The sequence below is a fragment of the Mauremys reevesii genome, linkage group 14 (genome assembly GCF_016161935.1).
Source record: "Mauremys reevesii isolate NIE-2019 linkage group 14, ASM1616193v1, whole genome shotgun sequence".
NCBI lineage: Eukaryota > Metazoa > Chordata > Testudines > Geoemydidae > Mauremys > Mauremys reevesii.
In genome coordinates, this window is record NC_052636.1 from 26,709,122 (window position 1) to 26,720,863 (window position 11,742).

Genomic DNA, 11,742 nt, shown 5'->3' on the forward strand with positions numbered 1-11,742 from the left:
TCCTTTCTCTGTGCCACAGCTGACAACAACATCCCAGACAGAAAAGCAGGAGGCCAAAAAGAAACCGAGCAGCTGCTGAAGTAGTTCAGTTGGGAGCATGCTAGACTAACAGGCTCTTCTATCCCCTTTGTGCACGGGTGGGATGTTGTCGGAAAGTGCAGCAGTTCCATTCACTGCCACAAGTCCCTCATTTCAGGCTATGCAGCAGGAAAAGGCAGCATGGGCTTCTGCAGCGAGTTGGCCCACCTGACCTTTCATTCTTCTCTTGCTCTTTGTCAGCAAGGGGAAGAAAAAGAAGCTCTCCCTCAAGCTGGAGTCACAAGGGCGACGTAAGGACGACTTCCTGAGCCCCGGCTCCAGTCTTCTGCTCTGCCTGCTGGCCCATTGAAGGGCTGCCACCACTTTCTCCAGGTTTGTCCATCGGTCTGTGCCAAGGTAAGCAACAGCCAAGCAGATGGAGTTTCTGTAGTGTAGTGGTTATCACGTTTGCCTAACACGCAAAAGGTCCCTGGTTCAAAACCAGGCAGAAACATGCTGGCTTCTTTTTCCCAGATCCCCTTGCTGTTCAGGAAGGCCTCCTCCTTCTCCTATTGGCCTGTCCCTGGGATAACTCCAACCCCCGCATGACAGAGGGTGCTGACAGCAGTGGAGAAAGCACCTTGGCGTCAGGCTGGAGAACCTAGAGGAGTGCGGCGTGTCACCTTTTGGAGGCTTGTGGCTTGGCCTCCTCTGCTGTTGGAGGTTGGCCGGTGGAGGCCGGCTCTTCCTGCTGGCCTCCTCTGTGTGACTTGCCAAAGGAGGAAGTGAGGCAGGAATGGGGCAAAAGAGGAAAGTCGAGCTGAGAAAGGCAGGGCAGAAGCTAAGCACCTCAGTGTGGCTAAGTGGGGTTAGTAGAGCGTCACCATTCGTTCTGCAAAGCCTGAGGAGGTGTGTTTGGCTGCTGGAAGGCAGAATCCTGTGCCTGCCTCTTGGCTTCCCAGGGGCGGCTCCTTGCAGCCCAGGAGCAGCAGGGTTCTAGGGGGACAGAAAAGCAGCAATGGCGAGGCGGATTGGGCTCCTTTCTGGCCGAAATGGTGGGCTGTGGTGGGTTTGGGAGTTGCCTATAAGCCATAAGTGGACTTGGTGGAGTGAAAACTGCTGCTCCATTCTGGCTGACCCGGGGGAGCCATTAATGACTTGGGAGTGGGGGCAGGGCGCTGGCTGTGAGCAAATGGGATCCAGGAAGCCCCAGCCTGCCCTCCAGGGGCCGAGTCTTCTTCTCTCCTGCCATGGGGAGCCCGGCCTTAAGCCTGCCCAGCATGCACTGCAGCTCAAGCATTAAGCCTTCCTGTGGCATAACCGAACTACGGCCTAGTGTAATAAGGGGTAAAGTTTAGATTGTGAATTTATCTTATTTCCATGGTAATTTACTTTGATCTTTTATGCTTACCACTTAAAATCCTTAAAACTCCATCTTTCTGTAGTTAATAAATCTGTTTTATGAAACTGGTGTATTTTGCTTGAAGTTCTTGGGAAATCTCAGCTCCATTACGAGGCTGGTTCATGTACTAGTCACAGTGAGGGAAGGGTGGACCCTGCGTAATAAACTCACTATTGTGTCATACAGGAGGCCTGTGATACGCAGGGGGTCAGATTAGATGCTCTAATGGTCTCTTCTGGCCATAAAGTCGACTAATTTCTGAAGAACTGAGTGTAGCATTGGGAGCAGCATCTGAGGTTTCCCTGTCTAGCCGGCTTGCTGCCTAGAACGAACGCTCCTTGAGTGGGGTGATCCACAGGGAGTAGCTCAAACCTGCAAAGTGCCTGGCCAGGGGCAGGACACTGGCACAGCAAGGGAGGGGTGTGGCAATGACATCACAAAGGCCTTTTGCAGGACCTCAGACTATTGGTCCAAGGTGGTGGGGAGGTGGTGACCTCACAGAGAGATGCTGACATCAGCCAGGCAGGACAGGGGCGAGGGGCCAAGGAAACCTCAGAGACCCCTGTGGCTTTGCTCCAGCAAGTCTCCTTCTCCAGGTCTCTCTTTGAGGACTGAGGGAGTATTCGGGTTCACGGACGTGAGCGCCAGGAGGAACCTCTTTCAAGTTTTCTCCTTCCCTTTTAGTGATTTTACTAGAAAACAGCCGTCCCTGTTTAAAAGGTAAGAGCCTCCTGGAGGTTTGAAACCTGTTCAGTCTGATCCATCTGGTGACAGTTGAATTCTGGGCATGGAAAACTCGAGCTTAAGGAGGCAGAATTTTATTGTGCACCTGGGATTCTGTCCCTTAGAATCACTGGGGACATTGGGGTTTGTCCTTTTTTTTCATCTTTTCCTCCATCCATCCCTCCCTCCTTTCTCTTTGTCTTTTGCTTTTGTCCTTTCTCCTGTTCCCCTCCCAACAGCAGGAGAGGGCATGGGAGCCGACTTATATGGGCTCCTGGGGCTTTAGCCCCAGGAATATTTACAGTCAGGGGCTCTGCTCCACCAATAGTTGGAGCTAGGTTTCGCCCCCTTTTAAATCCCAGCCGTGGCCGGGAGTCAGAGGGCTCTGGGCTGCCTGCAAGCGGGGAGCCCAGAGCCTTTTAACTCCCAGCCGCGGCCGGGAGTCAGAGGGCTCTGGGCTGCCTGCAAGCGCGGGGAGCCCAGAGCCCTTTAACTCCCAGCCGGGGCCGGGAGTCAGTGGCTCTGGGCTGCCTGCAAGCGTGGGGAGCCCAGAGCCATTTAAATCCCAGCCGTGGCCAGGAGTCAGAGGGCTCTGGGCTGCCTGCAAGCGCGGGGAGCCCAGAGCCTATTAAATCCCAGCCGCGCCGGGAGTCAGAGGCTCTGGGCTGCCTGCAAGCGGGAGCCGAGAGTCTTAAATCCCAGCCGCGTCGGGAATCAGAGGGCTCTGGGCTGCCTGCAAGCGGGAGCCCAGAGCCTTTAAATCCCAGCCGCGGCCGGGAGTCAGAGGCTCTGGGCTGCCTGCAAGCGCGGGAGCCCAGAGCCTTTAAATCCCAGCCGCGTCGGGAGTCAGAGGGCTCTGGGCTGCCTGCAAGTGCGGGGAGCCCAGCGCTTTAAATCCCAGCCGCGGCCGGAGTCAGAGGCTCTGGGCTGCCTGCAAGCGGGGAGCCCAGAGCCTTTAAATCCCAGCCGCGCCGGAGTCAGAGGGCTCTGGGCTGCCTGCAAGCGGGAGCTCAGAGTTTTAAATCCCAGCCGCGCCGGGAGTCAGAGGGCTCTGGGCTGCCTGCAAGCGGGGAGCCCAGAGCCTTTAAATCCCAGCCGCGGCCGGGAGTCAGAGGGCTCTGGGCTGCCTGCAAGCGCGGGGAGCTCAGAGCCTTTTAAATCCCAGCCGTGGCCGGGAGTCAGAGGGCTCTGGGCTGCCTGCAAGCGCGGGGAGCCCAGCACCCTTTAAATCCCAGCCGCGGCCGGGAGTCAGAGGGCTCTGCACTGCCCCAAGGGCAGGGAGCCTAGAGCCCTTTGAATCCCAGCCAGGGAGGCGGCTGGGATTTAAAGGGCTCAGGGCTCCCCGCAGCTGCCAGCAGCCCAGAGTCCTTTGAATCCCAGCCCCTGGCCGCTGATTGCCCCCTCCCCAGACCCTTGCCCCAACTGCCCCCCAGAACCTCCACCCCCTATCTAAGCACCACTGGTCCTTGTCCCCCGATTACCCTCCCGAGACCCCTGCCACTAACTGCCCCTCGGGACCCCAGCCCCTCTCGCAGCCGCCCGTCTCCATGTCCCCAACTGCCCCCTCCTGAGACCCCGCCCACCGTCCCCACAGAACCCCTCTACCTGTCCCCTGATAAACCTCCTGGACTCCCATGCCTATCCAATTGCTGCCTGTCCCCTGACTGCCCCTTCGAACCGCTGCCCCCTCCAACCCCCTGCTCCTTGTCCCCAAATCCAACCCCTGCTCCTTGTCCCTTGACTGCCCCCCGGAACTCCCTACCCCTTCTCCAACCCCCAAACCGCTTACTGTGCCACTCAGACCAGCGTGTCTGGCTCCTGCAGCTCCAGACAGTTGCTGCCATGCTCCCCCATGGACCCCACAGCCCTCTCCCACCCCGAGCACCTGCCTTCCAGATTTGAACACCTCAAAATTCAGGAGTGCTCAAGCTCGGTTTGGGCAGCTTTTACTTCATTTCTCCCAAATCAGTTTCCCCTGCAAGGTGCCAACTGAAGGTGTTGGAGAACAGAGAGATCGGGTGGCCTCCTAATGCCTGGAAAAGAGACAAAGGCAGGAGGAGGGAGTGTCAGTGCCTGTGCGGACTTCTGGGAAGTGCACGGTGTGGAAGGGGATGCTGTGATGCTTTGGAACAACTCCATACAAAGCCGGTCAGGACTCTGGGGGAGCCTCCTCTCTCGGAGCAGACTGTCTCCAGGGCAAGAAGCCTACACCTTCCTGGGTCTGACCTCGGAGCATTCAGCATGCCCTTCCACATCATGCACTTTCCACAGCGAGTCTGCCCAGGCTGGTCCTGGGGCAACCAGAGGTCCCTGTACCCCAACTCCGCAGTCAGATGTGGCTCTCAGCCAGACAGTAAAACAGAAGGTTTATTAGATGACAGGAACACAGTTTAAACAGAGCTTGTAGGTACAGAAAACAGAACCCCTCTGTCAGGTCCATCTTGGGGGGTGGGGCGCCCAGAACCAAGTTCTGGGTCTCTCCCCATTTCCCCAGCCAGCTCCAAACTGACACTCCCTCCTCTGGCCTCTGTCTCTCTTCCGGACAAGGAGGCCACCTGATCTCTTTGTTCCCAACACCTTCAGTTGGCATCTTGCAGGGGAAACTGAGGCACCCACACAGTATTCAGAGAAAATATTAAGGACATTCCCACTTCATCACAACAGGTGCAACAAAATATAATACTGTATATTGAAGCAGGCAAGTGCTGCTTCTGACTTTCCACTTTTAATTGACCTTTGTAATCTTGTGGCACTGACGCGTTGTAGCTTCATTTTATATCGGCTTACAGGGCGGGAGCCGGGGGGCACCACCATTTTGGGCCCCACCAAAAATTATACAAACCTGCCGCCTATGGGAGAGGGGTGTGTGTGTGTTTGTGTGTGTTGCAGGGGAGTGCTCTGCAGCTCTCACTGTGGGAGGTCCACCCAAAAATGTGGAGCTGAAATAGTGCTCGGGCAGTGACCCCCACCAGTGACCTGGGCCATCCTTTGGGCTCTCTGGTGAGAACCCTCAGCCTCCCGTCCTCAGTCTCTACCCTGCTTGGCTGAGCAGGGGGTTATTGACAGGGAGGAGACTCAGGTCCTTGTTGGTCTCTTTTAAGACCAAGGAAATAAGTCAGAACCAGTTCTATGTTTGATGAATTTTGCTGCTTCTCTGCATTAATTGTCTCTGAGCAGTTCATGATTCTCTCTAACATTGCAGTTCTCCTCAAATACTCGCTGAATAATTACTGTCACTGTTATTGGTCTGGAGCTCATCTGAGAGCACTTTATTCAGGTCATTCAGTGTCTGACATTCAAGATCCGATGGTTAGTTTGAAAATCAGGGCTCTTGGGTCCTATTCCCAACTCTGCCACTGACTGGCTGTGTGACCTAAGACAAGTCAATTCTCCTTTCTCAGCCTCAGCTTCTCCCTCTTTCAAGTAGGGATAATAATGATCCGCTCCTACCTACTTCACAGTGCATGGAGGCAGGGTTGGCTCTAGGTTTTTTGCCGCCCATACAAAAAAAAATTTGGCTGCCCCCATCCCAGCCCTGGGCTCCCCCTCACACCCTCCTGCTGCCTGAGCCCTGGGCTCCCCCCAACCTGCACCCGCTGCCGCCGCAGCTCTGGGCCTCTGCACACCTGCACCCCCCTGCCACCCCACCCCTGGGCTCTTCCCCCCCCAAGCCACACCCCCCTGCCATTCCAGCCCTGGGCTCCCCCCCTCACATCCTGTGCTGCCCCAGATCTGGGCTCTCCCCTTCCCCCCGACCAATGCTCCCCAACCCACACACCCCCTGCCACCCCAGGCCTGGGTGCTCCCCGCCCCCACCGGCACCCACCATACACCCCCGCCCAGGGTCACTGGTAACATTCAACCACGATGGGTCATTCAGCAGGAATTTTGGATGTGCACAGAACACAGACAGGACTGGTTCCCATATGGTTACAGAACTGCATTAAAATGGAACAATTTTCAGCTTGTATGATTGGAGGATACCTGGATGCATATTATAAGATTGTCCTCCATAAATGAGGAAAAGTTGAGGTGCCTTTATTATTCTTTGTTTCTATGAGGAATTTGCCAGTGCAATATCACTGTCTTCCTTTCAAACAAACAAAACTAGAAAAAAATGGCAATGGCTGTTGAAAATAGCAATTCCAGTCCTAATAACCCCTGGGAAGCATTTCTTGCTCAATTTTATCCTACCTTTTGTACAGCAAATAACGGTGGATCAGTATATTTGATTTGGGAGAAATGAAGTAACAGCTGCCCAAATTGAGCTCGAGCACTCCTGGATTTTGAGGTGTTCAGATCTGGAAGGCAGGTGCTAGATTCTCTTTCTGAACATTAGCTAAATCTGGAAAGGAAAAGTCAATTTCTGCTTCCATGACTCAGAAGGGGAAATCCTCCTACGTGCCTGGTACTGTATCTAGATGTAAGTGGGGGAATGGTCCTGCTATTGTGGGGAACTTTCCTGGCTTCTGCACTACCCCGGTGAAGTGGGCTGGCCAAAGGATCTGAGTCCTCGCTCCCACTTCCTTTACCCAGAGGTCTCCCTGCCCTTGAGGACTCCCCTTCCACTCTCCTGTCTGGCAGAGTCCTCGTAACCCCAACAAGGCTGGGCCCAGGATTCCTGGGGGACTCGACCCCCAACCCTGCTGTGATCACCCAGGACAGGGGCTAGGGTGTCCCTCTCTTTGCACTGCGCACCTCCCTGACCCACTGATCACATCATACAATTTAAAGCAAATACAAGTTATTTAATTAACAATAAAATTTAAAAAATAAGAAAAAATGGGAAAGGTTAAAGGAAAACACATCACCCTGCTCTGGGGCAGGGACCAGCACAAAAAGTGTCTCTGGACATCAGGGCACTTCACAGTCTGTTCCTTGTAGGTCCCAGGCCGCCTCCTCAGGCCCTGGCTGTGCTGCAGGGACGCTGCAGGTTGGACACTTGCTCTGGCGGTGGCCACACACTCTCAGGCTCTGGGTGGCAGGACCCTTCTCCCCAGCATCACCCCTGCCCTGTCAGGGTTACGATCCCCCTCCAAGTCTGGCCTGCAGGGCCTCTTGGCTGAGGCGTCTCCCTGTGCTGGGCCCACTGCCCAGGGTCCCCCTCGCTCTCCCCAGCTGCTCACTGCACCCAGCTCCGGACTGCTCCAGCTCGCTCTGCCTCAGCACGGCTGCTGCTGCTCTGCCTTCAGCTCCTGGGCTGCTTGTCTGGCCTCTCTGGCTCCAGTTGTTACAGCTCTGCTCCCAGGGCAGGGCTGCTCTCTCTGGGCTGTGCTCTGGCTTTGGGGCTGCAGCTCTGCTACCATCAGCTCAGCTTGGGTCCCCTGCTCTCTCCTTAGCTCGGCCCCACTCCATGTGACTCAGACAATTCCAGCTCACAGGGAGGACGGGACCCCCCTGGCCTCCTGACTCCTTGAATAGCCTGCCCGCCCTGTCAATCAGGCTGTCCTGGAGCATTGGCCTCTCCACATTGTTCCTGGGGACTGTCAGTCTCAGGCTCCTGATTTCCCATCGACCCCTCCCTTTTTAGTGCTGGGAGCTAGCAACCAAACACCCCACTGAATGTTAGTAAGGGGGCAACAGTCCCCTTACATAAAGCATCTAAATCCCCTGGGCACAGCTCGCCAGGGCACAGCTTGGGAGCTGCACTGGGAATCCATCCTGCAGGAAATCCCTTCCCCCCCTCTGCTAGCTTGTGTTTTGTTACAGCCCTGGAGATAATCCCGCTGCCTGCACGTGTTCCGCAGAGAACAGAGGAGCAAATTCTCTCCCTGTTCCCCCTTCCACAGCCATTAAAGGACGGAATAAACCCCCAGCAGCGCCCTGCCCCACGGAGTCCCCCCTGTAAGGAGAGAGATGTGCAGTGACTAGGGCTCCAGCTCAGCATCACCAGGTTTATATAACTTTTGGTGATGCCCAGAACTGGTCCAAGTCCTGCCCGTCCTTCCTCGCCCCCCCTGAAAGCGCTGGGGGGGAGTTTGGGTACATGAGGTGCAGGCTCTGGGATGGGCTGGGTTTTGGGGTGCTGGGGTGGGGGGGGGTGGACCCTGGGAGGGAGTTTGGATGTGGGCTCTGGGCTGGGGCAGGGAGTTGGGGGGCAGTGGTGGGCTCTGGGAGGGAGTTTGGGTGTGGGCGGGGTGTGGGATCTGGGCTGTGGCAGAGGGTAGGGGTGTGGCACCTATCTTGGGCAGCTCCCAAAAGTGACCCACACCCCCATCTGGCAGCAACTCCTACATGGAGGAGGCCCGGGGGCCGTGGGTCTCCTGGCAGCACTGCCCGCTGGCACCACCCCTGCAGCTCCCATTGCCGCAGTTCCAATGGCAGAGTTGGCACTTGGGGTGCGGGCAGCGTGCGAGAGACACACCCCACGGGGGCTGCAGGGATGTGCCAGATGCTTCTGGGAGTGGTGCGCCGTGCGGAGCGAGGGTGGGCAGGAATCCACTTTAGTCCCGCTGTGCTGCCGGTAGTGGTGGCAGGAGCCCCGGCCCTTTCAAATCACCCGGGGCCAGCTGCTCAGGCTTTCTGACTTCCTGATGGGGAAGCAAAGGGAAGGCACATGTGCCCCTCATGAGCAGTTCTGGGGAGTCTTTTTGGGGCTCCTGAAGTAGGCAGCAGAGAGGTGCAGCCCCACCACCAAGTCTGTTTCACTGGAGGAGAGTGGGGGCTGCAGGGTGATCTCCCACCTCCGTGCATCCAGCAGCCTGTGCTCCCCACTGCAATGCTGGAGCCTCCACATTTATTTATTGACTAATAAAATTTGCAGAATTTTAAAATATTGTGCACAGAATTTTTTTGGTGCAGAATCTCCTCAGGAGTGAGACTGACTCAGGGAACCTCCTTGGGTTGTCGCTGCTTGGTGAACCACTCAGCCACCACACCAATGCACAGAGAGTGCCAAGCCCCACTGCTATGTGGGGCTGGGGGCTGGGGTCGGGTCATCCACATTCAGACTGTGCGCTCCCCCCGCTACAAACCGCTGCTGATTTCCCAGTTAGGACATTAGCTGTTACCGATAAGGTTTGTCTGTGTTGTTGTTTTTTTTTATCTCATTGTTAGGTGTAACTCCACCAGAGAGGTCCTTTGGGGCCATCTGCCTGTCCCAAGTCAGGGTAAAGGAGGAGGGTTGGGCGTGGGGCTAGCAACTCCACCCTGTAAAAATCAGCTTGCTACAGAAACGCCAACAATAGAGTTAACAGAGACTTTTAGCCTGGAAAAAGAAGGGTCTTCAACTCGAAGATGCATGACGCTGGGTGGTGAAAGCCGCGAGGAAGCCACTAAGCCGATCACCCTTCTTGCAGCCAGGAGGATTACCATCGGCACATGGAACGTGAGGACCATGTACGAGTCAGGAAAGACGGCGCAGGTTGCAGCAGAGATGAGGAGCAACAACCTGACCCTACTAGGCAGGTTGATAGCAAAAAATGGGCTATACCTGGAACCAGCTAGAGCGAATGGCCCAGGATAGAAGACTATGGAGATCTGTTGTTGGCGGCCCATACCCCGGTTGGGGTGACGGGCATGAATGATGAATGATTGTTAGGTGTAAGAAGTATAAATTGTTTAATAGGTTCAATTAGTTGGTTAATAAGATGTTTATGAGGTAAATCACTGGCTTTAAAATAAGATCCAATCTGGAGCATATGAACTATTGACCCCTGGACTCCATCTCTGAGAGGGGACTTGTTTACCATCAGGGGACAGGCTCAAACCAGTCCAAACCGGTTTTTCCCGCCCAAACCAGCCCTCAGCGTTCCATCTCCTCAGCACTTTTCCCGCCACAGAAGTGATATAAGGACGTGCTCAGCGCCTGCGTGGGGCCGTCTCCCCCCCAGCGACGGCCCCTCCACGGTCGGGTCTTCCCAGCGCTCCCGAGCCGGGGAGCGACGAGCCCCTGGGTCCCGCCGTGAGACTGAGGAACAGGAGGCCTGTCACCCCATTCCTGCCGTCCTGCATCCCTGGTGTCCAGCCTCCCACGGAGCCCCCGGGAGTGAGAGACCCCGGGGGCACTGGGGCTGGGCAGGAAAGTGACTCTGCCCCAGGAACCTGGGAGAAGCCTCAGAGCTGCCTCAGCCCCAGTGGGATTTGGGGGCAGAGACTGGGGCCTGGCGGGGATCCCTGTGGTGGGGATGGGGGTGTCAGGCAGGGAGGAGAAGCCGGAGTTGGGTGGGGAAGGTCAGTGGACGGGGCGGGGGAGGGGTTGAACTGTCTCTGTGCAGCCAGGAAATTCCCGGGGGCGGGGAGTGGCGGGTGGGCGAAGGGGGGAGGGGGGTTAATTGGATCCTGTCCCTGTTTGTGCCACTTGCCTCTCACCCCCGATACAAATTCTCTCCAGTTCTGCCCCTTTTCTCGCTCAGTGTCTCACATGGGGCTATAAAATCTGGGGCGATTCCCTTCCTCCAATGATCAGCTCTCCCGTCTCCCCGATTTCCCCGTTCTCCCCATGAGTCTCAAACATCAGTTTAAAATCTTCTCTAGTGAGGGGCATTTTCCCACCCATTTGATCTGCAGCAATTTGTCCTTGTTTAGGTGGGAAATTGTTGCCCTGAGTCATTCCCCAGCACATGGCTGCCCCTGGAGTGGGGGTCGGATGGCTCAGTGGTTGGAGCACTGGCCTGCTAAACCCAGGGCTGGGAGCTGACTCCTTGCGGGGGCCATTTGGGGATTTAGTTGGGGATTGGCCCTGCTTTGAGCAGGGGGTTGGGCTAGACACCTCCTGAGGTCCCTTCCAACCCTGATATTCTAGGAGATGCCGGGTCTCTGCCAGGGCAGGGAAGGGAGGCGCACGTGTCCCCCATGGGGACTGCCCAGACCCCCGTTTCCCACTCCCAGTTGCTTCCCCCTAACTACCAACACAGTAACCCCCAACCATCAGTTGCCAGTCACCCACCCGTCCCCCACTGCTGCCCCCTTCCTTTATCCAGGGACCTTCCAGCTCTCCCTCCCTTGCCCTTTTAATCAGCTCCTCAAAGGGCTCCCTGCTGCCCATGGCAATGGTGGGGGTGGGGGAACCATCACTTTGTGTTTATGTATTGGACAGTTGTATAAAATCCAGTCCAACAGTCCCCATTTTCATAGAATCATAGAATCTCAGGGTTGGAAGGGACCTCAGGATGTCATCTAGTCCAACCCCCTGCTCAAAGCAGGACCAAACCCAACTAAATCATCCCAGCCAGGGCTTTGTCAAGCCTGACCTTAAAAATCTCTAAGGAAGGAGATTCCACCACCTCCCTAGGTAACCCATTCCAGTGCTTCACCACCCTACTAGTGAAAAAGTTTTTCCTAATGTCCAACCTAAACCTCCCCCTCTGCAACTTGAGACCATTACTCCTTGTTCTGTCATCTTCTACCACTAGTTCATTAACAGCAATATAAAATCCCCTCAGATCTTGGTGTTTTTCTCTCATGTTATCAAATACGCAGTTTGTGACACATTTTCTGTGCAAATCTCAAAGGTTCATATAAAATACCCTAAACATTTGTCCCACTGCTCTCTAGTTGTCTATTTCTAATTGAATATGCCCTGAGATTTTCCCCTGTCTCTCTAATTATAAAATACCAAGAAAATCTCAGGTTTACACCTTTGCTCAGATTCTTGAACC

At 55.6% G+C, this 11,742-nt stretch overlaps 1 non-coding gene across 1 annotated transcript; it reads left to right on the top strand.

Moving 5' to 3' along the window:
• The first annotated feature begins 459 nt into the window (after nt 1–459).
• Nucleotides 460–532, top strand: TRNAV-AAC. The gene has a single exon. It is a non-coding gene; the product is annotated as a tRNA-Val (tRNA).
• The last annotated feature ends 11,210 nt before the right edge of the window (nt 533–11,742 follow it).